The sequence below is a fragment of the Pleurodeles waltl genome, chromosome 12 (assembly GCF_031143425.1).
Source record: "Pleurodeles waltl isolate 20211129_DDA chromosome 12, aPleWal1.hap1.20221129, whole genome shotgun sequence".
Taxonomy (NCBI): Eukaryota; Metazoa; Chordata; class Amphibia; order Caudata; family Salamandridae; genus Pleurodeles; species Pleurodeles waltl.
In genome coordinates, this window is record NC_090451.1 from 711,613,530 (window position 1) to 711,619,529 (window position 6,000).

Here is a 6,000-nt window from a genome sequence, read left to right on the forward strand (position 1 = left end):
CAAGGTCAGGGAGTCACACTGGACTCTGCGCAGCGGCCGCCGTTAAGAGGGTGGGGTGGGAGGGTGTGGCAGCTGGGAGGATGGAGGGGGCCCATGGGTGTGTGCGGGGGCAGGGCCGCAGGGGAGGCAGTGGCAGGGAGCTGGAGGGCTTGGAGAAACGGACTGGGGAGGGAGAGCGAGGCAAGTGAAAGCGTGGGGTGGGGGGGCGAAAGAGCGCGGGGCACAGAGAAAAACAAAGAGGCAGAAACAACGGCACGGAATACAATTCAAATACAGATACAATATTCAAATACAGATACCAAAATACAAAGCCATAAAAACACAGAAGCAAGGAATAAAAAAAAAAGTCAAAAGAAAGCACTTACACGATATTGGAGAAGCCTACCACTAGCACCAGGGATGAGGCACAGGGGCCTGCGGGTGAAAGAGGGCCTCAAACTGCTGTCCGGGCGGCAGTTGGGGGGTCAGGAACACGGGGGCAGGCTGGTGGAGCCAGGTGGACTCCTGGCCAAAACTAGGTCAGGGAGTCACATGTGTTTCAGCAGGGCAGATAACACTCTGGACAACACGTTAGAGAACTTTGGCTGGGGCATTCCTTATGCCATGGCTACTGTTGTTTGAAAAGACCCACTGGCCAGGAAATGGAGTACTGACAGGACCTGCACTAGAGGGGGTATTCCTGTGGGATGGCGGATAGCTGACATCAGGTCAGAATCCAACTAGGCACACAGTTCCTGGATTGTTGCACGATCAAGTCTGTAAGTGATAATTATGTGCCTGTCTTCCATTGTCGACAGGTCCACCAGGGGTCTGTACACCGGAGGATGCCACCATCTCATCACCTGCCTCAGTGGACGTGCCCTATGGAGGAGAACGGTGAGCAGAGGCTCATACAACACATAGGTTTCACAAGGCTGTTTAGCACAAATGTTAAAATTTCTTTATGTGCCTTTGTCTGTCACTATTCCTAGCCTAAATAGGTGTGACGCAGTTATTTGGCCTGCCATGTGGCCCCCTGAAATGGCGGCTGTCTGACCTGGAAGGTGGTATAAGGGGAAATGAGGTAACTCATTGAGGCGTTGTACACTGCCGTAGGCGGTGGAAGACGGCGGCGCAATTCAGCATTGGTTATCATTGAGCCCTAAGGGTTCCAGGAGCCAATGACGATGTACGCCGGCGGTGACAGTAAGCACCGCCGTGGCTGTGACTCCCATTTTCTATCAGTTCCCTCACTTGATACCTGACCTTCAACAGGAGAGGACCTACACTGCAAGTGCTGCTGTGACCTGTGTCTGTAAGCGACAATGGCTACAGTGTCTGGGGAAAGGGCCCTGCCTTCACTGCGGAGGAGTTGGAGAAACTGGTGGATGGGGTCCTCCAGACAAACAGGTGAGTCAACTGCGTGCGTGGTGGGTGGCACATGATTGTATGGAGTGTCGTGGATGAAGAGACAGGGGGGACAGGCCAGCATGTGAGGATGGTATGTGTATGTATGTCTGGGCCAGGTTGAGAGGTTTGTGGGCAATGTGTGAGACGAACTGTACGGGAGAGTAACATCCATTATAACTTCACTTTTCCTCTAGGTCAGCGCCCACCAGAAGAAGGGGATTTGGAATGCCATTGCCAAGGAAGTGCGTACCCAGTGGGTCTACCATAGACGGAGCACCCAATGCCAGAAAAGATGGGAGGACCTACGCCGCTGGAGCAAGAAGACAGTGGAGGCCCAGCTGGGGATGGCCTCCCAGTGCGGAAGGGGTGCCCATCGCACCATGACTCCCCTGATGTACTGGATCCTGGCGGTGGCATACCGGAGTTGGATGGGCGCTTGAGGGCATCACAGCAGCCACAAGGGGGTAAGTACACTCTCATTCAGCTGACTCTGCACGCATTACGAGGTGTCTGGGTGGGGGAGGTGGGCTGTGGGTTCCCCTAGGCCAGGGCAGATGCCCAAAGGTAGATCCTTTGATTTGCAGCCTCATTTCCCTGTCCAACCCCAAAGGTGGTATTTGCCCTCTACACCTAGTCAGGATCCTATGGCTTCCAGCTGTGCATATTATGGCCCTCAACAGAGTCCCCTATGGGCATGTGCTTTTCCCCTGCCCTGTCAGTGCATGGCTTAATGCATAGGGCTGCTCCCTGTGTGTTGTGTCCACCAACGGTAGTGGTGTTGCATGCATTGACCATGTGTCTCCTCTGTCTCCCCCCCCCCTTTTGTTTTGTCACCCTGTCCTTGCGTACATTAGCATCATCTGGTAGAGGAGCAGTGGCACCGGAGCAGGAGGGAGCTGCATCCCACATGGCCCTGAAGGGTGTAGTAACGGAGTCAGAAGGCACCAGTGGGACGGAGGGCGAGGGGAGCTCCACAACAGGGACAGGAGCAGACACCATCGACAGTGACACCTACTCTGATGGGAGCTCCCTTGCAGTGGCGGGCAGCTCTGTGCCCACTCCGTATCAACAGGTACAGCCGCCACCCCCCCTACCAGCACCACCCTCCAAGCAGCCCCTCATAAAGTTTCCTGTGCCCGCTCACCCAGGAGGATGGGCAACTCCTTCGCCCCATGCACCTCAGCCCCTGCCCCAGTCAGCCCTGCTGCCCTCAGTGAGGAGGCTATTGACCTCCTGAGATCCCTCACTGTTGGACAATCTACCATTTTGAATGCCATCCAGTGTGTTGAGAGGCATTTGCAGCAAACAAATGCATACCTGGAGGGCATTCATTCTGGCCTGGCGGCCCAACAGAGAGCATTTCAGGCTATGGCCTCAGCACTGATGGCAGCCATTGTCCCTGTGTCCAGCCTCCCCCCTCCAACTTCCTCCACCCAGACCCAATCCCCTGTACCTCAGCCTATCCCAAGCACACCATCAGACCAGCATGCACACTCATCAACACACAAGAGTGGACATGGCAAACATAAGTACCACACATCCCACCGGCACTCACACAAGCACCGTCCCCATGCAGACACACCAACATCCACTGCCTCCACTGTGTCCCCCTCCTCCACGTCCTCCTCCTCCCTTCCTGTCTCATCTCCACTCACACCTGCATGCACTACATCTTCATCTACTACCTCCATCACCAGCACGCCCATCACCACACACCGCTCACGTGCCACCAGCCCTGTGACGTGCTCAGGCAGTGCCACCACAGTTGACATGGCAATCATCCCCAGTGGGCAGCTGTCTGAGGCTGCAGGAGATGTCCTGGACCCTGCCCAGCGTACATGAGGCATGACTCCCAGCACTGTTTGTACCAGCAGGTGCCAGGCAAAGTCGCAGCAGGGTGGAGTGTGTCTCTGCCTCATGGAGTATCATGCTACCTGTTCCCAGGCAATCTCATGGCACACACACCCAGGTGAGGGAATGGGACCTGCCACACTGCATGTGAAGCACTCTGGGCATAAAACCGACTCCAGAACCAGTGGAGATTTGCATCTACTACCTCAGTCCTTGGCAGGATGAAGCACTCGGGGCACCAAGCCCCCTCCAGAACCAGTGGAGCTTCACATCCACTACCTCAGTCCTTGGCAGGTTGAAGCACTCTGGGTACAAAGCCCCCTCCAGAACCAGTGGAGATTCACATCCACTACCTCATCCACTACCTCAGTCCTTGGCAGGATGAAGCACTTTGGCCACAAAGACCTCTCCAGAAACAACTTATCCACTTGAGAGACTGTGGCTTTGCACTCCCCAGGATAAAGCAGTGGGCAACCATCCACTGGAGAGACTTGTGAGACTGTGGCTTTGCACTCCCCAGGATAAAGCAGTGGGCAAACCACCCACTGGAGAGACTTGTGAGATTGTGGCTTTGCACTCCCCAGGACCAATGAGTGGGTATGGAGCCCCCTCATGGAGCAGTGGCATCGTCCGTTTATCCAGCTGAGGTGCCCCCCTCCCCCTGAGGTGCCTGTTTATTTTCCATCTGATGCCTCTGCAGTGTTCTCTCCGTTTCAAGTCAGGTATCTTGTATGGACTTCACCCTTGCATTTTGGGACACTGATTCATGGGCAATGATTTAATTAATATCCAGACTTGTGTAGTTGGTGTACATATTTGTATATACTGATATTTGAATTTGGCCTATCTGATAATTCAATGATTACACTTGTTACAATAATTTCATTTTGGCCTTGCGTTCTTCCAGGGGGTGACGGGTGTATATGTGATGTTACTGCATGTATTTGTGTGTATGGTGTTGTGGGTGAGGGTCGGGGTGGGGGTGCTGCGTGTTGCATGTGTGTGTCACTCTCTTTTCCCTCCCCCTCCCCTGTCTGTCAGGTGCAGTACTCACCGTGGTCGTCACCGGCGTCTTTGCTGCTCCTGATACAAGAGGAGGTAGACCAGCATGGGCAGGACCTGTAGTTCGGCTCCATGGCGTCCTGGTTGTTCGTAAAGTGTTGAAAGCTGAGTGGTTTCCATTCCAAGTCCTGTTTCCGCCGTGCTTTTGATGGCATTGGTACCGTCACGGAAAAGGTGGCAGATAGGCGTGTTGTAATACAGTGGGCGGAACCTTGTGTTTCGCCTGCTTGTTGGCAGTTACCGCCGTGGTGTTTGTTTCTACCTTCATGGCGGTCAGAGTGTTGAAGTGGCTGTCTATTTTGGGGGTTTCCGCCATGGTCGTGATTCCATTTCTTTTTCACCGGCCTGTTGCCGGTATTACCGCTGCTTTAACACCAACCGCCAGGGTTGTAATGAGGGCCTGAGTGTCTGTTTCAAACAGTCACTCCACCTTTCACTAATAGGCTCCCCTTTGGGCGCCACAAGTTTGAGGCTTGCCCAGTGATGACACATTATATGTAATATGGCCCTCTGTTCCTGTCACAGACTCCGCTCGACTGAAGCCCTGCTCCCTACAAGGAAACGTCTTTCAAGATGGGAGATGGGTGACTTCCAGCCCCATAAACCAAGAAATCATAAATCAGGATGCACCTAGCACTTGATTATAGCTGATCTGTAGTCATGGTGAACAGTTCTTTTTACCTGCACCTCAAAGGGGAAAGAATGTCTTAATGGCTAGCCCCTGACAAAACGTGTGTAGTTTGGGAGTGCCATTACCACTGTGTGTACCCAAGTGGGTACATCATGGGTGAGGTACACCAGTAGGAAGGATTGCAGCCACAGATTTGTAGTGTGCTCCATAGGGATTCTGGCCAGAATATATGCTGCTCCCTTTTCTTCATGTCTTCCTGTACTGCTTTCTCATCGTTTCCAGTCCTCCTCCACATTAGTCAGTCATTGTAAACCATGTGGTATGTGTTTGGTTTTGAACTCACACCTCTTCAATGGAGCAGGAAAATATCTCTGTGTCCACTGTTCTGGATCAGTCCAGATTCTACAGGTGACTATGTGGCCTCAGACAATGACACCCAGACAAAGGACTGTGGCCAAGGAAATGACCACAGAAAAACATCTCTTAGCCAAATAATTCATATTAATTTTCTTCAACAGAACTAGCACAGGCTAGGAACCCTGGTATGTCTCTGCATTGCAGGGTGTTCATAAAGATATATGAATTCTATTCTATCACAAATTTACCCACACACTTAGGTTGCAATTTAGAGTATTTGTTCTGAGTTGCAGGACTTCTTTTATTATCAGCATAGAACTTAGAAGAGAAGCCTGTATAGCTTTTACCAAAGCCTTTGGTGCAGATTTTTGAATTTCAATTAGCAAATTTACATGCTCTTGACAAAGACGGATCTAAAAGAAATATACTCAGATAACGGTCAGACATACAAAAGAATTAGGACATAAACAAATGGATGGATGCTATCCATTAGTATTTACGTTTACCAACCACACAGTCTTGCACCAATCCTCATTTTGTCTTAATGTTTTGTATTTCACATGCTTTTAAACTCATTGAATAAATCAGTCTGCTCATTAGTTTGAGGATGATAACTAATGAATAGGCAAACTTCCTTACCTATTTACTTTCACAAAGCAGACCAATGTTTAGAACCTTTGAAACACCATGCAAACGAATATTGTTAACAC